Source organism: Adiantum capillus-veneris, chromosome 25, assembly GCF_014529385.1.
Source record: "Adiantum capillus-veneris isolate H3 chromosome 25, ASM1452938v2, whole genome shotgun sequence".
Lineage (NCBI taxonomy): Eukaryota > Viridiplantae > Streptophyta > Polypodiopsida > Polypodiales > Pteridaceae > Adiantum > Adiantum capillus-veneris.
The window spans coordinates 4,442,401-4,469,206 of NC_140955.1; the positions used below are offsets into that span (position 1 = coordinate 4,442,401).

General features: G+C 42.2%; 1 pseudogene; it reads right to left on the bottom strand.

Moving 5' to 3' along the window:
* Positions 1–3,070: 3,070 nt before the first annotated feature.
* Positions 3,071–26,806, bottom strand: part of LOC147424346 (large ribosomal subunit protein eL18y pseudogene) — a 32,229-nt pseudogene continuing 8,493 nt past the window's right edge.

A 26,806-nucleotide genomic window follows, 5' to 3' on the forward strand; every position in this document is an offset into this window, starting at 1 on the left:
TTTAGGGCTTTAAAAATCAAGAAGAGGCGGGGCCACGTCCGCTCGCTTGAAGATGAGAAAGGGACAACAGTTCATAACCAAGATGAAATGGTTGGTTTGATGCTGAGCTATCTCAATCAAATCATTGGACGGCCGGAGACCCAGTCCCAAGAAGTGGAAGAAGCCAGAGGGACCTTGCTTCAGAGTGTTAAGAAGGAAATTCCCCACTCAAAAGCTAATAACTTGGAACATGCATTTTCCGAAGACGAATGTGCACTAGCATTGCAAGCCCTTGGCAAGGAAAAGTCTCCTAGTTGGGATGGGATGATGGTGGAATTCTATAGAGAATTTTGGGATGATCTCAAGGCCCCAATCACAAGGTTGGCCAATAAAGCCATGGTCGAAGGGTCATTAACGACAAGTGTGAAGAGAGGTCTTATCAAGACCATCCCAAAACAGATCTGTTGTTCTAAACTGAAACATTGGCACCCTATAACAATGATGTCAGTGGCCTACAAAATTATAGCTAAAGCAATGGCCCTCAGACTAGCCCCCTTACTAACCAAGATCATCTCCCCCCATCAACATGGTTTCATTAAAGGAAGATCCATTTACGATAACATATTGGCAGCAATGGTGGGCATAGAATACGCAGTTGTCACAAAGCAGGAGTGCATTCTGCTGCAGTTGGGACTTGGACAAGGCCTATGACAGAATAACATGGACATATATAGAAGCCGTCTTGGAATCTCTACGCTTTGGGCTGCGCCTCTGTCGAGACTGGTTTGTGTAATGGGGGTTGGAAGCCAGTTAGAGCTCCTATTCAACGATAGAATTGTGGGCTCTTTTGAGGTCAAAAGGTCAATTAAATAGGGATGCCCTCTTTCCCCCTTACTTTTGACCATAGGATCACATCCTTTAATCACGACGCTCGAAGATCGTGTTGAACAAGGGGAGGTTCAAGGCCTTGTTTTACCAGGAAATAGACAACTCTTGGCAAAACTATTTGCAGACAATTCTCTCCTCTTCTTGAAGGCGTGCCCCCGAGTCATTAGAAAAGCTCTGGAGATTGTACAAATGTTCTGAGTAGCTTCAGGGTCCCAGTGTAATATAGAGAAGTCAAGGATGATTTCCCTATTGGAAAATGACTCCTTTGACCCTACTGTCTGGTCAGGGGAGATTGTCACAAAAGGGAATATGTTTAGACATCTGGGAGTCCCCTTGGGGGTGGATGTAACTCACAAGCAAAGATTCGAGTGGGTGCTTGAAAAAATCAAAACAAAAATGAGTAGGTGGGAGTATACTCTTCTCCATTCCCAAGTCGGATAAAAGTGATGAATGCCTTTATGATTCCTTATATTGCCTTCACTAGCCCGCTTCTTAAGAAGGCTAAGTCCACTGGAAAGAGTTCTTAAAACCGGAAAAACATTTTTATGGAAAAATAACACGAAATCTTCTAGGCCATGGCAATAGGCCCGTTGGGAATCAGTTGCTCAGTCGGGGAATCAAGGAGGCCTCGGGATTCTCAACCCTGTGGCCCATGCAGAAGCTTGTTGCACCAAATTTTTCGTTTCCTTGGCTAAACAGGATCAAGTTTGGACTATCATGATCAGAGATATGATTGAAGCAGCTAAAATTGGCACGAAGGGTGGAAAGTGGAGAGGGATGGAGGTCCATGACAAACTGTTAGCCCCGGTGTGGTCTACCTTAAGACTAGGGGGCAGCTTAGGAGAATTGGTAAGAAAATGCAATAGAGTAGCAGGAATCTTAAAGTGGGGGGAAGAAGCCAGATACTTCAAGAACTCCATCCTGCATTGGTCCCCCTGACTCTCCAAAGTTGTAGATCCGTCGCAAACTCCCTATTGGATTGAGACAGCCAGGAAGCTGAATAATAAGGGTCTGAACCAACTTGAGCACTTGTGGGATAGTGTCAACAAGAGTTGGAAAACCATTGACCTTATGGTTGCCCAATGCCAACTAAATAGCTTGGAGGTCTTGTTTGTCCACAAAGTGATGAAAGAGCTTGAAAATCTAGTGATGCCAATCTGTGCTTCGGAGTTGGACTGGAATGCCTGGAAATGGCCCGGAAGCAGTCTCTTGTGGAAACCCCATTCTAAAATCATTTATCAGGCAATGATGCAAATGAAGCATTGGTCTAGCCCCCTTAACAAGCTATGGAAAAAGAAATGGCCGGAGGAAAGGTGGGAGCATGTAATGGAGAACATATGGAAGCCAAAGGTTCCGCAGTACATGAAGGTTTTCTTATGGAAGGTTATTTGGGGTGCTCTACCGACGGGGGTGAAGATTCAGGAGAGAGGGATTGGGTCAGATCGATGCTTGGGGTGCAAGTTAGCTAGTCAAGATTTGGCCCACCTGTTCATGGACTGCCCAACTATAAAAGGCCTAGCAAGGAAAGTATGCAAGTGGGTCCAGAGAACATGGAAAATTAGTTTTTTCAAGACTAACCTTTGCCTTGGAAGTAAAAATTCAGGTAGTCCTTCACTCCTCGTCAGCACTTAGATCGTCAGATACTTCTTCTTTCATAATGTATGGCAGACAAGGAACCGCCGTGTTTTTGAAGGAGGATTTGAGGTGGCAAGCTTCGCAAAAATTATACAAGAAAACAAAGTGCTAATATGGGCACTCGGGCGCAAGCATCACTTGGAGGATTGGTCTAGGACTACTTGTGCCTTGTTGTCAGCAAATGGAATGCCTAGGATGGGGGCAAATCTTGGCCATCGATAAATAAAAGATCTCAGAATGACAAGAGTATGGGATTTGTGTATCAAGGATGTGAAGGCGGGGTGGTAGGGGTGGCTGCCCTGATAGCCGTTGTAATTTTGATCCCTGGATGTTGTCATGGCTTAACATGAGCATGACAAAACCTTGTAATTTTTTGGGCTGCTCAATATAATCCACTCACAATTGTGAGCTTTGCTATTAAAAAAAAAAAAAAGAGTATACAAAAAAACCAAAGAATTGAAATTGAATCTAGTTTACCTTGACAATTTAATGTGCAGAAGATCAACTATTTAAAAAAGTTACAAATAGAATGTAGATAGTTGTATATACATTTTTCCACATTGGGACTTTACAAAAGTTTGGACAAATACTTCTCTATCTTATCCTCCTTGTTCTCGTCGTCGTCCAGAGGCACATACATTTGATCACCTTGACTCTACATAAACCCAAACCGAATTAAATAATTATCAACAACTCAAAAAAAGTGATACAAAATTACTTGTTTAAACTTATCGCTTGTAGTGATTCAGCCGCTGTATCAAATTGCTAGCAAGCGATGTGGTTGTTCTCAAACAACCATCACCAAGTATCAAAGCCTGTATGGCACTCCCGATATTTGACCATCTCTCTGGTTGGTCAAGTAAGAGCGATAAACCTATGAAACTCATGGTTTAGGGTTAACTAGCCAGAAACAATCTTTATTTCTTTGCTTGTTATCATCGTCTCTTGACTCGGGTCCATTGGAGATGATGTCCACCCCGGGTGGGAGCCCACCTGGATATGAACCAACCAAAAGAAGAGCCAGATTGTTGCTCTCCACTAGGTGGTCTCTCGTCTAACATCTACATTACAAAGAGAAATATGAGATTTAGTTATTCCCCCTACTCACTCATCTATAAATACGTACACAAGTATATTAGCACACAAGAACGTAGATACATATGCATACTAGTAGACCTAAGTAGAGGCTATTAATGCCAAAGATCAAGAGGCACCTCTTTATATATCATCATAGTCTCAACTGTGGTAAAACCAAAGATAATTTGCGGTAATCCACGCATGAGTGGATCAATGATTGCAACGCCACGATTAAAAAAGGACTATACTTAAGAGGAAGTGCACTAACCTTCAGGTGCTATTCTCCCATACTTAGTGCTTACATACATGCATTAAAAAATATATATGTACACACAAATATATATGCAATTACGTAATGTAGCCATCATTTTGAGTATAGATAAATAGTTATGGTTGTAAATGTAGCCATGTTTTGTGTGTGTGCAGTGCGAGGGTGCTCGCTGCTTCTGTAGAGTGCTATGAAGAAGAGCTTCTTTATTATGCTTATTGTGCAGCATCTCTTCACAGTAGCTCCTTGTTCGAGGGTTTAGGGTGCACATTGCATGTCTGCCTCCATTCTGAGGCACGATACTGTTAAAAGCTGTCCAACCTAATGTCTATGTGATGGAGAGAAAGAGATAGGAAGAAAGAGAGAGAGAGAGAGAGAGAACGATAGAGAAGCTAAGGAGAAAAGAGTAGAAAGTAATTTTTGAGGGTCCATCGGCTTCACGTAAAGAAGGTCTTTTTCATAGCACTCTACAAAAGCAAAAGCATACCTGCAGTGCGTACACCACAAAATGGTTACTCCGCCTGCAACCACTGCTCTTTATCTCCCTATTTCTTTATCTTCCTCTCTCTATCTATCTCTTTGTCTCGACGAATATCTCTATTTCTCTTTCTCCCTCTTTCCCTCTTTCTCCCCACAGATATCTCTATTTCTCTCTCTCTCTCTCTCTCTCTCTCTCTCTCTCTCTCTCTATGTCTCTCTCTCCCTCTCCCTCTCCCTCTCTCTCTCTCTCTCTCTCTCTCTCCTTCTCCCTCTTCCTATCCATCTCTCTCTTTCTCTTTTTCTATCTCTCTCTCTCTCTCTCTCTCTCTCTCTCTCTCTCTCTCTCTCTTTCCCTCACTATTTCTCTCTCCCTCTCTCTCTCTCTCTCTCTCTCTCTCTCTCTATCTTTCCTTCCCTCTCTCCCTCTATTTCTCTCTCTCTATCTATCTCTCTCTCTCTCTTTCCCCCTTTCTCTATTTTTCCCTCCCTGTTTGCCTCTTTTCCTCTCTCCCTCCCCTCTCTCTCTCTCTCTCTCTCTCTCTCTCTCTCTCTCCGTCCTTCCCTCTCTTTCTCTCTCTCCCTCCCCTCTCATCCTCTCTCTTTCCCTCCCTCCCTCCCTCCCTCCCTCCTTCCCCTCCCTCTCTTTATTTCCCTCTCTCTCTCTCTCTCTCTCTCTCTCTCTCTCTCTCTTTGTTTCTCTCCCCCCCCCCCCTCTCTCTCCCCCTCCTTCCCTCTCTCCCTCTATTTCTCTCTCTCTCTCTCTCTCTCTCTCTCTCTCTCTCTCTCTCTCTCTCTCTCTCTCTCTATCTATCTATCTCTCTTTCCCTCTTTCTCTATTTCTCCCTCTCTCCCTCCCCTCTCATTTTCTATCTCCCTCTTTCCTTTGAAAATATGCTTTTGTAATTGTAATGGATACCCATGGAATGGGGGGGTTGGCATTGATGAACTAATAAGCAAAGCCAATGTTGTGCTTCTTGTTGAAACTTGGGAGCATGATACACAAAGTATTAACGGCTTGGAGGATTATAATGTACATTCACTGATGTGGTCAAAGAATCTCAAGCAATGAAGAGAGCAATGAGGGGTAGCATGTATGATTAAGAAAAGATTGGAAGATTTTGTATCAATTGTGAAAGATGACAAGTAGAAACATTATGCATGGCTGAAAATTATAACACCAAAAAGAGTACCCAACACCCATTTTTATAGCCGGTTGCTACATTCCTCATCATGATCTCCCCTTTTATGCTTGCATGATAGAGATCAGCCATTTTTTAATTTAAAAGAGAACATTGCTTATTTCAAAGATGAAGGTGATGTTCTTGTATTTGGGGATATGAATGCTTGCACCAAAACATTGCAGCATGATACTCCACAATTTGATATGCCATAGGAGGAAGTTCACTTGTATGATCGTACTTCAATGGATGAGAAAGAGCCTGTGTGTGTGTGTGTGTACCATGAACTTATGAATACCATGTGTGTCATTAATTTAATTTGTGTCATAGTAAGAGCAAACAAGACCCGCCGGTAGGGCGGGTTGCGCAAGCTAGTACTATATAGTAGGAAATCGACTATGGGACAAGGCACAACTTCCATTTCTTATAAATTTTGGAGAGACACAATTCTGACTCACCACCATACTTGTGTGTGGCACTCACATAAACCGTGCACTATCTACTTTTTTAAAAATTTAGAATTTTCATGGTATGGAAAGTTTAACTATTATTTTAATGTTGATCATAGTTCATCAAAGGCAAACTTTTTGAAATACGTACTTGTTCAAGTGAAACCACTACAAATAAGGTGAGTGCTCTATTTGATATATATGCACACAAAAAAGAGTATATGACTATAACATAACAATTACAAACTAATTTTCATGTAAAAAATTTGTTTTGTAAAATCTTTTATGTTCATCTTGATATACTATTTGCTTTAAAAAATTCTATAATAGTACTTCCTATGTCTTGAGAAAATAAATTCACGACAAGGCCAACCAGGCAATGTTAGTTCTTGTTATAAACAAATGTAATGTGATCTTTAATAATGGGAGTTTTTCAGCTCTTTCTTGTTTAGCATTGTTGTTTTTCTCGATGGCTTTCTTGTTTTTCAGAAGAAGCTTTCTTGTTCAGTGTTGTTATCTTTCTCGGTAGCTCCATGAGTTTCTTTTCTGTGAAATTGTTGGCCGTGTGATTAGAATGGCGAACAATGGCCTAGATCGTGCCAAGAGGCCAACTCCTAGCTCTAGAATGTAATAAAGTACATTGGGCTCACTAAGTGACACTACAAGAGATACTTCATATTAGCAACATTCACAGTGCAACTCTCAAAAGTTAAAATCCACCACGTCGCTATGGGCGTCGCTATTTTCTTTGTTGCATAGCGAGGCCTATAGCGACGGTAATGGGTGGTTACGTCGCTAGCGGATGCTGTAATAGCGAGAACTCAACCAACAAACAAGAATGTCAGACGAGGATGGAGCTTGACCCGCAGGCGCATGGAAACAAATAGATGGGTGTCAATCACCTACTCGACCTTCTAGAGACAATCACTACCAAGGAAATCAAATCTAAGTTCTAAAAATGCAAATGATTGAAATCCGTCCTACGAGCAAACTCTATCCAAAACATGATCAAAAGTCATCGAATCAACCTCAAACTCAAAGGGGAGTCTATACACCACGTAAGGACAGTACCCTATGAATTTACACTCTAATCTCAACCTGCAAACACTCCGTGCGGTAATCGCGTATGAAGACAGGCTGAAAATTACAGGTCACTGAATCTCGACTTCGATGGTTCTAATGTGTAGTTCTACTCGCTGCGGTTCTATCGATATATAGCACGCTGAATTTCGACACACAGATCAAGAGAAAACTCACAAAGAAGCTCGTGGGATCTCACCTCACGTAGAAGCCGAATATGTGCACGTTTGGTATCGGTGCGTAACTCTCGCCGTTGCTAACACAATGGCGGTGTCGCTTCTCCAATGGCGGCTCCGTAGCTCGCGTAGCAAGAGGATAAGACTCTCTCTCTCTCTCTCTCACTCTCTCTCAGACACAGTCACGGCGCTCAAAAACTCAACTTTTGATTAATGATAAGTCTTCTTTAGGTTTACAAAAGTTGGCTTTTATACCTCAGCCTTGGAGGTGTGAAATCATCTCTACTTACAAATGCGGGCATAACTATCTTGCCTACTTGAATGGAATACAATCTGGAAACTCAATCGAGTCCCACTAATTACAAATGATTAGCTCAATGAAAAATAATATCGGCAAGACATTTATTACAATGAATAGTTGCAAAAGTGTGGCTGTGTTGTCCTTCGGCTCAACAGACGGTCATAGCGACGCCCATAGTGATGCCTACAGGGGTAAAAAATAAACCGAGAGTGCCAAAAACATAGATCTCAGATGTGAGTTTTGACACTCTAGCAAAACAGGTAAATCCGCGTCTCTCTCTCTCTCTCTCTCTCTCTCTCTCTCTCTCTCTCTTCCCCCCCCCCCCCCCCCCCCCCCCCTCCCCACACACACACACGAGGAGAAGAAGGAGAGCCAGGTATTCTCCTTCCCTCTCCTCCTCTCATGTTTCCTTCCCCTGTTTCTCTCTCTCCCTCTCAATCTCTCTCACACACACACACATTCTATCTTTGAGAGAGAGAGAGAGAGAGAGAGAGAGAGAGAGAGAGAGAGAGAGAGAGAGAGAGTTTATTATCGTCCTCGAAGGTCAAATATGACCTATGGGACCAAAGTTACATGTGATGTAGTATGTGTATGGCTGATGAGTGACTCTCGATGCTCCAAAATTGTAGTGATGAGAGTCGCAATGGAGAGCCCACACTTTGGCTGGGAGAGGAAAGTGTGTAGGTCTAAGTTATGGCTGAAAATGTGAGAGAAGCAAGTTCGGATGTGATCAAAAGCTGAGCACTCTAGTAGTGTGTGGTACTCAGACTCTCGAACTTGCACTGAGCATAATGTGCACAATCGATTTGACTCTTCTCCATTGCCCCAATGCCCTATCTCGCATTGAAGGAAATGGGAGCTAAGCCGAATTGCTGCGATAGTGCGTATCGCGGACAAGGGAATAGGCTCAAGCATGTAAGTGTGAGTACGGTTTCCTCTCTCAGCGAAGAACATGGTTTGTAGTTGGGGGCAATATAGGTGGTGTAATGTATGAAGCGTGACCCACCGGATTTCTCCCAAGCCGTAATACATTGGCGTTGTAGAAAAGCTTCATTCACTTGAGAGGCAATTGAAGCATCATGTAGCAAGTGTAATGCATCCCATCTCCCAAACCACTTATTTATGTCTTGCATCCATCCCGTGCTCAAGATCTTGCTTTTATGCGTCTTTTGAACTTTTTTGCTTGCTTCCCATGCAATTGTAGGAAGTCGATGTGAGGGGTTTTGATGCATCTTTATCATGTACTCCACAACCCTTTCCATGCCCATAACCTCAATTGGAAGAGATCCCGACTCAAGAAGTAGGAGCATATATGGTGTTTGTGTCTTAACTTGGAGAAAGTTTGTAAGAAAACGCTTTTGGACATTCTCAAACTCTTTCCAAGTAGACTTTGAGATGCTCCCGCCCCACACTTCAACTCCATAAAGAAGAACCGGTGTCACCAATGCATCAAAAAGATACTTCTTGAGAACCCAACACTTGATGTTTCCCGCATTACACATGTTCTCAAATGCATAATATGCTCTCTTTCCTGCTTCCAAACGACGCATAGCACATTCATGCCACTTGTGATTGGATGGAACCTCAAGGCCAAGGTACTTAAAGCTCTCAACAACTTCAAGTGTCTCGTTGTTGTACACAATGCATAGCTTTTCCTTATGGTTGGTTTTCACAAGCATAACCTTTGTTTTGGATTCATTTACAATCAGCCCACTATGCAAGCAAAAGTTCTCAAGGACAACCATAAGCTTTTGTGCATCTTCTAAAGTGTGTGCTAGAAGCACTACATCATCCGCATACAACAAAAGCATGATTATTGCATTGCAAATAGTGACCTCTTCAATGCCTTCTTCTTGCATAAAGTCAAGTACCATTTGTTCCAATTGATCGATGCATAGACCAAAGAGATTTGGTGACAATGGACATCCTTGTTTAACCCCAATAGTGCTTACAAAAATTTCTGAAATTTCTCTTCCCATGGGCAATTGACAAATCACCTTCTCATAGATTCGAGAAACCGCAAGCATAAACTCACTTGGCACTTGGAGTTCTTCCATCCTTCTCCACACATTGTTACGTGGAATCATATCAAAGGCTTTCTTAAAGTCCACAAAAAAACCATAAAATCGCTTGCCTTTCAACCGACTTTCCTCCATGAGAACACGAAGAGTGACAAGATGATCAATGGTGCTATGGCATCGACGAAAACCCGCTTGTCCCTTTGCACGCTTGTCATTCTCTTCAGCCTAATCACTCAATTTCATCTCCATTATGCACCCAAACAACTTTGCCATAAGAGACCCAATCATTATAGTCCGGTAGTTGCTTACATTCTTTACATCCCCTCCTTTATGCAAAGGCTTAACCCAATTAGTACTCCAATCATAAGGCATACCATGTTGAAGTGCAAGGTTGAACATATCACACATCCACTCATGGGTAAAATCTCCCGTCCATTTGATCATCTCCGGCTTGATACCTTGAAGATCTCCCGCTTTGCGAGTGGCCAACTTTTCAAGCCCACCGCATACATCCTCAATAGTAAAAAAAGACGGCATACATGGAAGTGAACCATAAAATGACATTTTTTCGGTATTTCCTTGCTCATATAATTGCCTACAATGTGTGTACATATCCACTAAACTCAAGTTACCAAAATTCTCAACCCGCTTGCCTCTCAAGTTTCTCCAAAATCTTCCACATGCATGTGCCTTTTCTTGGACTTGAAATTCTTGTTGCTTTACTTCCCATCTTCTTCTCTTCTTTTGAATCAATGCCTTGTATGAATGCAAATGACTTTGATAGTTGTCTTTGTCCATAGTTGCATCAAACTTTATCAAGGACTTTCGAGCATCTTGACATTCTTTATCAAACCACCTTTTGCGTGATCTATCTTTGTTGATACCATGGAGATGCTTTATGGCAAAGCATTCTTCCGCACAAGAACAAATAGCTTTCTTGAAAGCTTCCCATTTAGTTTCCAATGGTGCATCACATTGAAGCTTTGTCATCCATAATTTTTACTCAACCATTTCAATGTACATTGGTGCCCGTTTGAAATCCATACATAGTGATAACTTCTCTTTCCTTTGGCTGAGATTATCATGCTTAGTTGCTTCTCCACATGAAAGGTCAACACATAAGGTGTGATGGTCGGATTCCGGGGTCCATTGACCAAACATAAAACTCTTTATGCGATACATGATGGCTTCAGAGAGTAGCATATAGTCAATCACACTATCCCCATTATGTCTCCTACATGTAAATCCATTGGTTCCACTCCACAAAGATACACCATTGGCAATGAGCATACCCGTGCTATTACACATGTGTAAAAGTAACTTTCCATAGTGATCCGGCTCTTTCTCATCGATTGAAGTACGATCATACAAGTGAAATTCCTCCAACTCCCTTGAAATGTATGGCATATCAAATTGTTGAGTATCATGTTGCAATGTTTTTGTGCGAGCATTCATATCCCCAAATACAATAACATCACCTTCACCTTTGAAATAAGCAATGTCCTCTTCCAAATCAGAAAATGGTTGATCTCTATCCATGCAAGCGTAAAAGGGAGAATCATGATGAGGAATGTAGCAACCGGCTACAAAAATGGGTGCTCTTTTTGGTGTCATAATTTTCAGCCATACATAACGTTTGTACTTGTCATCTTTCACAATTGATACAAAATCTTCCAATCCTTTCTTAACCATACATGCTAACCCTCCTTGTCCTCTTCGTTGCTTGAGATTCTTTGACCACATCAATGAATGTACATTGTAATCCTCCAAGCCGTTAATCCTTTGTGTATCATACTCCCAAGTTTCAACAAGAAGTACAACATCGGCTTTGCTTGTTAGTTCATCAATGCCAACCCCCGCATTCCATGGGTATCCATTACAATTCCAAAAGCATATTTTCAATTGTGACTCGGTCTCATAGGTCACGCATCCCTATTTGCTTGAGAGACTTGCCTCCTCCTTGGGCACATTTTCTTCATGAGAGATCTCCTTGTTTTTATTATTCTTTTCCTCATATGCCTTGCGACGCATATTTTGTTGCTTAATAGTGCGATCTTCACATACAAAACATATTGTATCCCTCAAATAGATCCAACTATTATCAAGGATAATCTTTCGCTTGGTCTCATCCGGCATGGTGCATACAATTGGCCGTTCTCCCGAGCGAGGAGCTCCTTGCTTCCCCACTCTATGTGCTCCATAGACCATAACTCCGGACATATCAAAGTGGGTTTTGAAAAAATCTTCAATAACAATGGCAAGAGAAGGAGGTGTCTCTAACTTCTCTTCGGGAATTCCACGAATAACAATGTTCTTGGAACGTCGCTCCCGTTCCTTCAACTCCTCCACATCCACATTCTCAACATTCTTTGTTTGAACCATAGCTTGCATGAGTGAGGAATTAGAAACCACATTGCTACCACATACATCAGCCCAAGACTTGTTTGTGCATACATTTTTCATGTCGCATACATCCCGGCTCATAGTGTCAAATTTCTCCTCTTTCAATACATGGTCATGCTCTACTTTGCTCATCCGCTCCTTCAAAGCATTCAAGTCCACAAGAGAGCGTTTACATTCCTTGACTTCCTCTTCAAGTTGCATCAAACGTGTTGTTTGCATTTCAAGTGTCCTCTTGAGATTCTCATTCTCAACCACAAGTACCCTTAGTGTGCCACTCTCCATTGCAAGTGCTCGTAAGTCTTCGCCTTGTTTGTTTACGGTCTCTTGCAATGATACCAAGTACGCCATGATCATGGTTTCCGATGTCGTTGGTTGGGTGGTTGTGTTGCTATCTCCACACTTAGGAGATTTTGGATCATTTTCCACGATGGTTGTGGACCTTGTTGAAGAAAAAGAACCCTTGCGAGTGCCGGAAGACATTGTATGTAAAATAGGAGATGAGAATCAATTTTGTTGAACCTGTTCACTTCGGAAATGCTGCTACAGAAACGCCTTCCATAAATCTGAAAATTTTTGTCTTTACATCAATGCGTAGAGGACTTCGTGCTCTTCGATTGAGGCTATAGATCACCCAAATCGGAGTTCGGATGAAGAAGTTATGATCAAAAGAGTGGACTGTTGTCTACTAGGTCAAAAAACGACTGCGTTTTTTGAGAGAGAGAGAGAGAGAGAGAGAGAGAGAGAGAGAGAGAGAGAGAGAGAGAATGTACACACATGCATAAACAAAACACATACACACACACATTGAATGTACGAAAAATTACACACATATGCATAAACACACATTGAGAGAAGAAGAGAGAGAGAGAGAGAGAGAGAGAGAGAGAGAGAGAGAGAGAGAGAGAGAGAGAGAGAGAGAGAGAGAGAGGGGGGGGGGGGGGAGAAGACAAAAAGAGAGTGGTAAGGGGAGAAAACAAAGAGGGAGGGAGAGAGAGAGAGAGAGAGAGAGAGAGAGAGAGAGAAAGAGATAGAAAAAAAAATAGAGAAAATATGAATTAATGAAATGTTATATTAAGATTTAGGATTAGGTTAGATTTAAAACTACATTTAAGATTAGGTTAGATTAAGATCAAAGATTAGATTAGATTACATTTAACTTATATTCAAAATCTATGCTAAATTTAAAATTAGGTTAGACTTAAGATTAGGTTAAGATTTAAATTAGGTTAGACTTAAAATTAAGTTAGATTACATTTAGGTTTATGTTGAGTTTAAGATAAGATTAGATTATAACTTGACTTGTTGCTAATTATAACTCGTCGAACTCTGATGCTGGCCAACAGGCAGCAATCTTGCAACCCAATAGAAATATTCGCAGGCACCATGTTTGTTGGTGATGCAGCGGTTGAGGTCCAAGGAGGTTGAGATGCGAGAGGGTGATTTGGGTATTGTGCAGGAGGTAGAGAGGACGTGGCTGTCCTTTAGGCTGATGCTGGAGTAGGAGTGAGAGAACTTGCAATGTTTCATGAGCGCATTGAAGGGAGGCCCGCCCTTGCAATTGTGGAAGACGAGCTGGCCTCCGTTGTTGAGCATCTTGTAATTGAGGTAGATGGTACTCTCCTACATTGCCCCATTTGTGTTTCCGTAGTCGGCCCTCAGCCACTCCCTACTCACAGAGAGCCTTGCGTTCTTACACGACCGGCTGAAGTTGCCACCTTCCCAATTGCACTGTGCATTTGCAACTCAATCATGTCAGCACTACTCCGAAACAAAGGCACCTCTCTCTCTCTCTCTCTCTCTCTCTCTCTCTCTCTCTCTCTCTCTCTCTCTCGCATGACTGCACTAGCATAACGCACCTCTGCTCAAGCTACACGAAATGCAAGTGGAAAACTGCATTACATTTAGTTTAGGTTAGATTTAAGATTAGATTAGATTTAGGTTTATGTTGAATTTAAGATTAGATTAGATTTAGATTTATGTTAGATTTAAGATTAGGGCAAGATTTAAGATTAGCTAGATTAGATTTAGATCTAGGTTAGATTTTAGGGCATGTCAATGAACGGGGAGTTCTAGTTAAGCTCAAGGCTTCACCCAAAGATCAAACACTAGGTACACAGGAATATGTATATTCCCATCAGAATCTAACACCTATTAACTATCCCACTAACCATGTTCAATTAGCCCAGAATCACTATATGTTCAATTAGGTTAGATTTAAGATTAGATTTTGGATTTAGTTTTTATATTAAAGTCTACCTTCAATATTACAAAAAAAAGTTAGAGTTAGGCGAACAGTGATCCCTCTCTTCCTCTCTACGGATGCGGCCTTAAGTTGGAAAGCATTCAATGGCATGATACTCAGATTGGAGGCCAACATGTAATGTGCTAAGTAATCCCTCGAACAAGGATCTATTGTGAAGAGATGTTAAGATGTTTTGAATTGCTACAGCTAAAGAAGGGGCAAAGGGGTTTTGTCAATTGTATGCAATGTCATGTAGACATGGGTGCGTAGATTTCTGGTACCCATAAATATAGTCCTTGACCAGTAAAGACAAAATTATAACCCGGTGTTTCTGATCTCCGTGCACCTCTAGACCAAGGTGTGCGGGAATCGGACATGACTAGAGAATGTGAGGTAGTTTACAGTGTGAACAAAGAGAGAGAGAGAGAGAGAGAGAGAGAGAGAGAGAGAGAGAGATAAAAGAAGAAGAATGCCAATAGAAGATTAAAATTTATGTCCAGGTTATAAGGTTTTTAAATTCATTATGAGTAGTGACAACGATGTGGGGCAATTGAACCGAAACACCTATCTCTCAACAAAGATCTTATGTCCTTGTAATCAATGCAAACATTCTATTTGATAAACATAACGTGTTTCTTTGCAACACGTTTGTGAATTTGGCAATTTTGATCCATCTATTATAGATTGAGTTGTTGTGAATTATAACTCGTCGGACTCTGATGCTGGCAAACAGGCAGCAATCTTGCAACCCAATAGGCGTGTTCGCAGGCACTTTGGTCAAGCAGCATACATGAGGCCACAAGATGTAGCCTCTAACAGCTTGGAGGATGATCATGCACACCACATTCCCAACAAGGCTGTGTTTGAGCCTGAGATTGATGAAATGATCGAGACGATCATGGATTCAAAAAGTCTTATCTATGATGATATGAAAAGTGAAGCCGATATGCCATTGTATGATGGAGCACATGTGTTTAGATTGAAGGCGCTCTTGGTTCTTCTCAACATGCAGGAAAATTTTGAATGGAGTGACACTAGCATCACAGAACTTTTCAGGTGATCTATTACAATGTGTTTACTTTAATAAAAAACTCTAGATGTATAATGATCTGATAGATTACTTACACAAGTGTACCGCATTTTCTTCACTATGTAGATTGCTCAAAGAGCACATACTTCCAGTTGATAATGTGATGCCAAATTCCAAAGAGGAAGCAAAAAGACCTTGCAAAACTTGGGGATGGATTACAATTTGATTCACGCTTGTCCTAACGATTGCATTCTTTTCAGAGGGGAATACATAGACATGGAGAAGTGTCCAAAATGTGATTCCGAGAGATGTCAAGTAGATCTCCACGGACAAAAAATTCCACAAAAGGTTTTGAGACATTTTCCTCTGCTTCCTTGGATCAAGCATTTCTTCAAATGTAAGTCCATGGCCGCCCTAGCATCATGGCACAAGGAGAATAGATCTTCAGATAGTGTGCTACAAATTCCTGCATATTGTGTAGCCTGGAAACATATAAACGATAGATGGCCGGATTTTGCAAGGGAAGCTCAAAATTTGCACACAGGCCTGGCTATGGATGAAGTAAATCCATTTGGTAAGAGTTTAACATCTTACAGTGTATGGACCGTTGTCATCGTCAACTACAACATTCCCCCATGGTTGACTACCAATAAGGGGCACTTGTTTCTAAGCTTGATTGTGCCGGGGCGGTATGAAGTGAAGAACATGGATGTGTATCTTCGTACACTATTGCAAGGGCTACAACAATTGTAGATTGGCATAAAAGTGGTGGATATGAGACGACACACAGGTCGACGGAATGCTTTGATCAGAGGCATTTTAATGTGGACCATGCATGACTATCCCGGATTAACAGATGCTCAGGTGATTTATACTCAAAGTCAAACACTATAAATCATGGTTTTTCTCAAGCTTAACTATTGTCATTTGTATCCATGTAGGGCTTCAAACAAGCGGATACAGAGCATGTGTCACATGTGGACCTAGACTTAATGCACGTCGGGCGTCCTCACTGAAGAAGCAAATCTACGAAGGTCATCAAGTGTATCTTCGAGAGAATCATGAGTTACGCGATGGTTTTTTGGAAAGAGAGCCACCAAGGATGTCTTCACAAGCATAGTTAGAGTAGAAGGAGATGTGTGATGACGGTTTTCCCCTAGGGATGAAGAGACCTTCTCTGTGGTACGAGTTACCATATTGGCCCAGACTCATGATCAATCACTTGCTCGATCTAATGCACATATTCAAGAATGTGGGTAATCTGTTGTGGGACCATCCGACCGGCAAGAAAGATACTTTGGGAGCCGGAGTTGACCTTAGAAATGTGGATCGTATGGAGAAATATTGGCCGCAGGCAGCACCCGATGGATCGATAAAACTCTCTAAAGCTCCATGGATTTTGACAGGAGCCCAAGAACACAAAGTAGAAGAGACCATTCGATATGTGCAGACCCCCACTGGCGTAATTCACTCCCTTCATACCTGTTTCACTAAAGAAGGGAAGCTTACTGGTTTAAAGTCACACGACTGGTATAAAATGTGTCAGCTATGTTTAAAGTGGAATATATCATAGTGGGAATTGTGTAACAAATTTGTGTGTGGACTTTAATATCATTGCTAGACATGTTTTGCAGTTTATTTAACCGGGGGCCATTGAGGGATGTTTGTCTCTTGACGTCTGTAACACAACCTACAAACTTGCAAAGTTGGTACAATGGATCTCACAAAAGGAGATCAATGTAGACTCCATACCATTCACCAAACTAAACGCTGCGGAGGTTGTGTGCATGTTTGAGAAACACTTTCCTACTACCATGCTAACCATTCAGGTGCATCTTCTTGTTCACATAGTTCATGAGGTGGAAATAGCTGGCACAATACATTCCAGATGGATGTTTTTTTAGAACGTTTCATGAAAAAGCTCAAGGGATATGTGCCTTAGAAGGCACGTCCGGAGGGTAGCATGGCAGAAGGTTGGCTGGTATCAAAGTCCCTAGTTTACATTGGAGAGTGGCTAGACGGATTTGATAAAGCCCGAGATACACTATGGCAAACCACAGATGATGAGCCTATATCTGGGATTGCCATGTGCGATCTCAATATTGAGTAGAAGATGAAGAAAGATCTAGAGGCTAAAATCAACCGATTTTGCATGCTCACAATCCAGTGATGCAAAAGTTAATTTCACAATACGAGGATGCAAAGCAAGAGAAACAAAGGGCACGAATTGAGTGGAGACGGGGAAGATGACCAACGATGCATTATCTAGCGGGTCTGGAGAGCCTACCAACATTCATGAGGTTAATATGGTTGCAGAACCAGTTGAAAAGAGTACAACAATGCAATGAAGAAGTGACTGAGGAGGAGTGGGAGTACTCTCAGGGTTGCGTGACCAAGGTAATTTTGCACTCGCGACTTTCTAGATGTTTGAACGGCCACTCATAATCTTTGTTGGTTGTAGTATAAGTCATACACAGCAGCATGGTGTAAAGGTCAACAATTTAGGGTGGAACGGATCGACAAAAAGCATTTTACACAAGATTGTAAAATCGTGACAAAATTTGAACAGTCTAGTCAACGACGATCCTCTGATGCAGATCCTGTGGTGGAGGAAATCACTTACTTTGGCACGCTACAAGAGATTTTGAGGATCAATTATAGAGGATTTTTTATGGACTTGTTCGACGTGCAATGGTTCATGATAAACATGGAGGGTAGCAATGCTACTGTGCACGGAGAAGAGTTTGGTTTCCTTGAGGTGGATTCAACTTAAAATGGACCGACCTAAGAGACACTTTCGTACTACTCGAGCATTGTGAACAAGTAAGTATGTAAATATTTAACATCCAATTTTAAAAGTTATGTGCCTGAAAGAACTTATGTAAGCTATGTGGCTCTAGCAGGTGATATTTCATCCTACAAAGTCTGCATCAAACTGGTGGTACATCATAGAAGTAGCCCCTCGTAGTGTATGGACGTATGAGGGCTACCATGTGCCAATCACAGCGGCATCAATGGAGGAGATCGGCGAGGACGCTCAATCAAAAGGTATTGAGGTGGTGCCAGATGAGCATCAAGCTGCTACTCTCTATAGGGTGCATGCAGAAGATCTACAAAATGGAACGAAGGTAAACGGAGAGCTCTATATACACATAGGGAGTTATGTTGAGCTATGCGAGGATGAGAGAGAGACCTCTTAAAGCCATAAACATTGTCTTTGAACAATTTTGCTCTGTTTTATAATAAATATTCTATTCACGTGGCTTAAATTGTGTTTAATCATCATTGCTTCCTATCTCTCTCTCTTGTCCATATAACTTGTCCATGTGACTTTGTTTAATTTGTTTAATAGTATAGATTATAACTTGTCCATAATTTCTTCTCCATTCAATATTAAGATTAAATGTTCGTGTGTTTAATGCAGGTATGGATGATGATGAGTTTATTTCTTCTTTGTCACCCCAGTAGAGGAGGTGGTACGAGGAGCGTCATTGCTTTGGAGCACCATCACGTTGTTCCACTCCTTTAGCATCTCCCTTTGTTTCGGAGCATTCAGCATGCTCTGAAGCTTTGGTGTTGACGAGACAATCTTCACACTCATCCAGGCACCGATGCTCTAGTGGTGGCTCTGGCGGTTACTATGGAGAGGCCACCGCTGATGGCTCAACACCGCCGCATGTTCGACGAGGCTCCTTACCTTCCCCTTCTTTTCTCGCCCCCAAACCAGCCACGACATCATCATCTATGCCAAGTTTTGCGCGACTATGGGCTGTTCCTGGCTACACACCACTAGCTACTCCTCCAGGAGTCACTCTAGCGAAACTCCTTGCTTTGGGGCCCAGACTCCAATGGAGACAACCGACATCCGTACCCCCATTGATACACCACTCGAGACCCCTGCCAAGACACCCAGGTTCATGTTGGGGTATAGGCGCCTGTGCCTTGCCCGGTCGCCCAGAGTCTGGGCACCCACTGACTTGTATACCTTATACATAGCATAAGTGTATAGGGGGATGCTCACTCATTGAGTCTCCCCACCCATATCTGTGTGTTGTGTGCTCTTATCCTTCCTCTTCTCTCCTGCACAGTTCCTTCAGTTGGTATCAGAGCCAAGTTCAGTGCGTTTTTACATAATCGCACGCGCGCACTTTTCAGGCAGATTCTGGATCCGGAGCTTGGAAATTCACACTCGGCGTTCCGAGAGAATTTCGTGCAGGTGACCTGCCGGTTTACCCCCCTTTTGAAGTTGTTTATGCCCTCAGAATTTGGTTTTGAGCACTACATCAAAAGATAGGTTTCAGCCGCAAAGAAACTCGTCTTGTGTAGATTGGCAAGCAGGAGGTGGATTGGTTTGATTTGCTCGATTGTGAGCATTTGCAGGTGTTACAAGATCGGGTTTGACTCCCAGATACAGATTGAGTCTAGTAATCCCACAGGTGTTGCTAGTTGCAGTTGAGTGGTTCTTCTGCAGTGTTGTGGCTTGCATACATGGCCTTTGAGTGGGTAATGCTCTATGTATGCTTATGTGGTGAGCAATAGATCTTGTGAGCAAGTGCAGAGGTTGGTTGTGGATGATATGTATGGTCACCTGTGGTACTCTTTGTGAGCGTTTGCTGGACACATGTTTGCAGAGCTGATGCATGTATGTTGAGTGTAGTTTGATGCGCATTGATTGCTCATTGTATTGAGCTTGCAGGACAATGGTTATTTTGTGTTGATGGCCATTGTGCGTCGAAAATCTGGTGAAATTTTCCTAGGAGTTTTATATGCATAAGTTGATGCGATCCAGGTTGTGATTGCGATTGCACTAAGTGATTACGTCTGGTGTTCTCTCTAGGTGGGAGCTTAGTGCATGTATGCATCGATACCGCACACTGTGGGCTTGGTGATTAGCTCACGGTTTGTCAAGCGTGTTGGGTTCAAGCCCATGTTGGCTAGCCCGTGAGAACAGGACTCAAAGCATACAGCTATAGGCCATCAAATTAGTTGAGTTTGCATGAAGAAAAGGGTGTGGTTGCTATCACCTTACCAAAGCTATGTAAGAACCCGTTCATGAATAGAATTAAGAGAAGTAGCGTTTTAAGCTTTGTCGATCTCTCTCTCTCTCTCTCTCTCTCTCTCTCTCTCTCTCTCTCTCTCTCTCTCTCTCTCTCTCTCTCTCTCTCTCTCTCTCTCTCTCTCTCTCTCTCTCTCTCTCTCTCTCTCTCTCTCGCCTTCTGCTGCATCTCCTTCTCTGCACTTCCATGGCTTCATAGCCTTGAGTTCCAACAACTGGTATCAGAGACATCCTGCCCCGGTCTCGGCTCGACTCAAAGAAGCTGCCCTGTGGGAAGCGCTGCTTGCAGAGAGGAAGGACCCGGAATCGACCTGCTACAAAACACACAAAAACGACATCATACTGTTCGCCTTGGCTGTCTGAGAAAATTTTGATACTGCATCATCTCCTAAATCGGCCTCTAGAGCCCGTTGTGAGCGAAACCGTCCACAAGCTCTGTCTCGTCGACTGTTGCTACAAAAAACGCAGAATTTTTTTTTTCTTGGGTGTTCACACCATTTGGAAAATAATTGAATTATTCAATTAAGAGGACCATCCCACTCTTCTCAAGACGGTGAGTGACTCAACCAAGGTCTTGATGACGGTGGTGATTAAACTCATATCGACAAGGACAAAGTGGGTTTTCTACCATGACGAATAATTTGGAGTTGAAGATTCATTACAGCAAACTCCAAGTGTAGACAAAGATTCCAGCATTCTGTTTTGGCGATTTTAATCTATAAAGCGGAATTGCAATCATTGAAGGCTATGTCACTATTGTCCAAGTTTCTCCTTGGAAGATCAGTTGCTACCGGTTCTTCTTGGTTATTTTATGCTACGGATCCACTGATATGTTAAAAGGTACTTCGAAATTCCATTAGCGAAGATCGACGATCATTCTTTGCAAACCTAACAAACACGACCAAGCTATCCTTTGCATATCGAATATGGCATCAAAAGTCGACAAGTTCAATGGATCCGGCTTCCACACTTGGCAGATAAAAGTTAAAGGCTATTTGATGTGCAAAAACTTATGGAACGTGGTCAAGCCTCTCGTAGCCGATGAATCTGGAACATCCGCTGCAGTTACAAGGGCATTATCTGGTGAGCTACAAAGGAAAGATGAACAAGCTTTTGGTATTATCCTAACCTCCTTAGAAGACGATTTTATTCATTATTTGGACGATGTTGATTCTTCAAGTGCTGCCTGGATAGAGTTAGAGAAGCTTTTCAGTGCCAAAGCTAAGTATTCAAAAATGAGTTTAAAAATGGAATTATATTCCATCCGTATGCGTGAAGATGAAAATATTGTAGCTTTAGCCAATAGACTGAAGCGTATTAGAACTCAACTTGTTTATGTCGAAGCTTCAGTACTAGAAGAAGATCTCATAGCCATTTTGTTAAAAAGTTTGACTGACAAATTTCGTCAGATTGTTACTGTTTTAAAAGAGAAAGATCCGCTACCCTCCTTGGATGGTATCATCAATTCATTGCAGGGAGAAGAATGCAGGGTACCTAGTACCAATTCTACTAATATTCCCAGTGCATATATAGTCTCGAATGCCGTATCCCCCACCAGTTCTTTTGATACTTCCAGTGCATATGCAGTCACTAAATGTGCTGCACTACAAGAGGCTATTCATACTAGCGACGCTCAAAAAAAACATTCCCGGCGTCGCTATGAGCGTCGCAAATTTCTTTGTAAATTTGCGACGCTCATAGCGACGCCGACTGGGCTAAAAAAATAGCAGAGAGCGCCCAAAAACTCAGATCTCAGATCTGAGTTTTTCGGCGCCCTCAAGCAAGGAGTAGGTAACGCTCTCCCTCTCTCTCTCTCTCTCTTTCTTCTCCACACACACACACACACACGAGGAGAGGAAGGAGAGCCAGGTCTGCTCCTTCCCTCTCCTCACTCTCATGTTCCCTTCCCCTCTTTCTCTCTCCCTCTCTCTCTCTCACACACACACATACACACACACATAGTGTTTTTGAGAGAGAGAGAGAGAGAGAGAGAGAGAGAGAGAGAGAGAGAGAGAGAGTACAAACATAAACAAAAACGCACACACACATACATAAACAAAGAATGCACACACACATTGAGAGAGGAAAAGAGAGAGAGAGCATGCATAAACAAGAAACGCACACATTGAGAGAGGAAAAGAGAGAGAGAACATGCATAAACAAAAAACGCACACATTGAGAGAGGAAAAGAGAGAGAAAACATGCATAAACAAAAAAACGCACACACATTGAGAGAGAAAGAGAGAGAAACTAATTTAACGTCGTAGGAAACTAATTAAAATTAAAAGACCTAAAGATCTAGCCGACGAGGAGTTGAACTCAAGACCTATTATTCAAGAGGGAAATGGCATAACCAATCTATCATACTTGGCATGGGTGATAGAAAGGTTATACCATTTATCTCTTTTTATTGGCACACACATCCACACACGCACACACACACAAGAAGAAGAGAGTTATAACATCGTAGGAAACTATCCTAAAAGACGTTAAAGATTAGGTTAGATGTAGACTTACGTTAAATTAGATTTAGGTTTATTTAAGTTAAATTAGATTAGATTTAGGTTTATTTTTAATTAGATTTACGTTTATTTACGCTAGATTTAGATTTACGTTATATTAGATTAGATTTAGGTCTCCATAGACTGCGATGCCTGCATGAAGCGGGTGAAGAAAGCCCTCAATGGAATATAGGGTATTGCTGCCTTCACTCATGGTGGGCTCCGTCGATCCAAAAGTACTGGTGAAATGTCTTCAGAAGATAGGGAAGAAGCTGGATCTTCAGGGCGGCAAGAGTCACTACATCCCCAACACAATGACCATCTAGACAACCTCTAGTCATTCAACAGCAACTTCAAAGTTAGTAACAAGAGCAAGAACGGTCTAAAGGGCCAATTGCTGTCGTCAGATGTGGATGGAGATGAGGCAGCGTCACCGCCGGAAGTTAACTCTCACATCTTTAGTGATGAAAATGCCAACTCTTGCCGAGTTATGTGAAAAATTATGTGTTAAATCAGTTTTAAGGTTCTTATAATCCCTGTTACTTTAGTTCTTTGTTTTTAATATAACATAATTTACGTTAGATTTAGATTTATGTTATATTAGATTAGACTTAGGTTTACCCACACACACACACACACACACAAGAAGAAGAGAGTTTTAACGTCGTAGGACACTATCCCAAAAGACGTTAAAGATTAGGTTAGATGTAGACTTACGTTAAATTAGATTTAGGTTTATTTTTAGTTAGATTTACGCTTATTTACGTTAGATCGAGTCCACGTAAGAATTACTTACGGTTTAGGGTTTAGAGTTAGACGAACAGTGAAAAGATCTACTGTGAAAAGATGTTAAGATGCTGTGAAGTGCTACAGCTAGAGAAGAGGCAAAGGGGTTTTGTCCACTACATGCAGTATCATGTAGACGTGGGTCTGTAGATTTCTTGTACCCACAAATATAGGTATTGACCAATAAAGACGAGATTATAACCCGGTGGTTCTGATCTCCGTGCACCTCTAGACCGAGGTGTGCGGGGATTGGACATGACTAGAGAATGTGAGGTAGAGAGAGAGAGAGAGAGAGAGAGAGAGAGAGAGAGAGAGAGAGATAAGACGAAGAATGCCAATAGAATATTAAATTTGTTGTCCAGGTTATAAGATTTTTATCCTCATTATGAGTAGTGACGAGGATGTGGGACCGTCCAACCGAAACACCTATCTCTCAACGAGGGTCTTATGTCCTTGTAATCAATGCAAGCATGCTGTGCGACGGACAAGACGTGTTTCTTTGCAGCACGTTCGCAAATTTGGCGAGTTCGATCCATCTATTATAGATCGAGTTGTTGCCAATTATAACTCGTCGGACTCTGACGCTGGCCAACAAGCAGCAATCTTGCAACCCAATAGACGTGTTCGCAGGCGCTTTGGTCAAGCAGCATATGTGAGGCCACAAGATGTAGCCTCTGACAGCTCGGGGGATGATCATGCAGAGCACATTCCAACGAGGCAATGTTTGAGCCCGAGATTGATGAAATGATCGAGACGATCATGGATTCAGAAAGGCTTATCTATGATGATATGAAAAGTGAAGCCGATACGCGATTGTATAATGGAGCACATATGTCTAGATTGAAAGCACTCCTGGTTCTTCTCAACATGCAGGCAAAGTTTGGATGGAGTGACACTAGCGTCACAACGCTTTTCAGGTGATCTATTACAATTAGTTTACTTTAATAAAACTCTAAATGTATAATGATCTGATAGATTTTTACACGACTGTATCGTATTTTTATGTTGTGTAGATTGCTTAAAGAGCACATACTACCAGCTGACAATGTGATGCCAGATTCCCGAGATGAAGCAAGAAAGATTTTGCGAAACTTGGGGATGGATTACAATTCTATCCACGCTTGTCCTAATGACTGCATTCTTTTCAGAGGGGAATGCATAGGCATGGAGAAGTGTCCGAAATGTGATTCCGAAAGATATCGAGTAGATCTCCACGGGACAAAAATTCCACAAAAGGTTTTGCGACATTTTCCTCTGCTTCCTCGCATCAAGCATTTCTTCGAATGTAAGTCCATGGCCGCCCTAGCATCATGGCATGAGGAGAATAAATCTTCGGATGGTGTGCTACGAATTCCTGCGGATTGCGCAGCCTGGAAACATATAGATGGAACATGGTCGGATTTTGCCAGGGAAGCTCGAAATTTGCGCTTGGGCCTAGCTATGGATGGCGTAAATCCATTTGGTCAAAGATCAACATCTTACAGTGTATGGCCCGTTGTCATCGTTAACTACAACATTCCCCCGTGGTTGACTACGAAGAAGGGGCACCTATGGCTAAGCTTGATTGTGCCAGGGCGATATAAAGTGGGGAATATGGATGTGTATCTTCGTCCACTATTGGAAGAGCTACAACAATTGTGGATTGGCATAGAGGTGGTGGATATGATCCGACACACAGGACGACGGAATGCTTTGATCAGAGGCATTCTAATGTGGACCATGCATGACTATCCCGGGCTAATAGAATGCTCAGGTGATCTATTGACACTCCTCACTCAGACACTGTAAATCTTGTTTTTTCCCATAGTTGATCTATTATCATGTGTATACATGCAGGGCTTCAAACAAGCGGATACAGAGCATGTGTTACATGTGGACCTAGACTGAATTCACGTAGGGCGCCCTCACTGAAGAAGCAAATCTACAAAGGTCATCAAGCGTATCTTCCAGAGAATCATGTGTTACGCGACGGCTTTTTGGGAAGAGAGCCACCAAGGATGTCTACACAAGCATGGTTAGAGCAGAAGGAGATGTGCGATGACGGATGGCCTCCAGGGATGAAGAGACTATCTCTATGTTACGAGTTACCATACTGGCCCCAACTCATGATCAATCACTTGCTCGATCCAATGCACATATTCAAGAATGTGGGTAATCTACTATGGGACCATCTGACCGGTAAGAAAGATACTTTGGGAGCCAGAGTTGACCTTAGAAATGTGGATCGTATGGAGCAATATTGGCCGCAAACAGCGTCTGATGGATCGATAAAACTCCCTAAAGCACCATGGATTTTCACAGGAGCCCAAGAACGCAAAGTAAAAGAGACCATTCGATCTTTGCGGACCCCTACTGGCGTAATGTACTCGCTCCGAACGTGTTTTACTAAAGAAGGAAAGCTTACCGGTTTGAAGTCACACGATTGGCATAAAATGTGTTAGGTACGTTCATAGTGGACTTTAATATCATTGCATAAAATGTGGACTTTAATATCATTGTTACACATACTTTACAGTTTATTTTACCGGTTGCCATTGAGGGATGTTTGTCTCTCGACATCCGTAACACAATCTACAAACTTGCAAAGCTGGTGCAATGGATCTCACAAAAGGAGATCAACGTAGACTCCATACCATTCGCCAAACTAAATGCTGCGGAGCTTGTGTGCATGTTTGAGAAACATTTTCCTACTACCATGCTAACCATTCAGGTGCATCTTCTTGTTCATATAGTTTATGAGGTGGAAATAGCTGGCACAGCTCATTCCAGATGGATGTTCTTCTTAGAACGTTTCATGAAAACGCTTAAGGGATATGTGCGTCAAAAGGCACGTCCAGAGGGTAGCATGGCAGAAGGTTGGTTGGTATCAGAGTCCCTAGTGTACATTGGAGAGTGGCTAGACGGATTTGATAAAGCCCGGGACACGCTATGGCGAACCATAGATGATGAGCGCATATCTGGGATTGTCATGTGCAATCTCGGTGTTGAGAAGAAGATGACGGAAGATCTAGAGGCTAAAATCAACCGATTTTGCATGCTTCACAATCCAGTGATGCAAAAGTGGATTTCACAATATGAGGATGCAAAGCAAGAGCGACAAAGGGCAAGAATCGAGTGGAGACGGGGAAGACGACCACCGATGCACTATCCGACGGTTCTGGAGAGCCTACCAACCTTCATGAGCTTAAGATGGTTGCACAACCAATTGAAAAGCGCACAACAATGCGGTGACGAAGTGACTGAGGAAGAGTGGGAG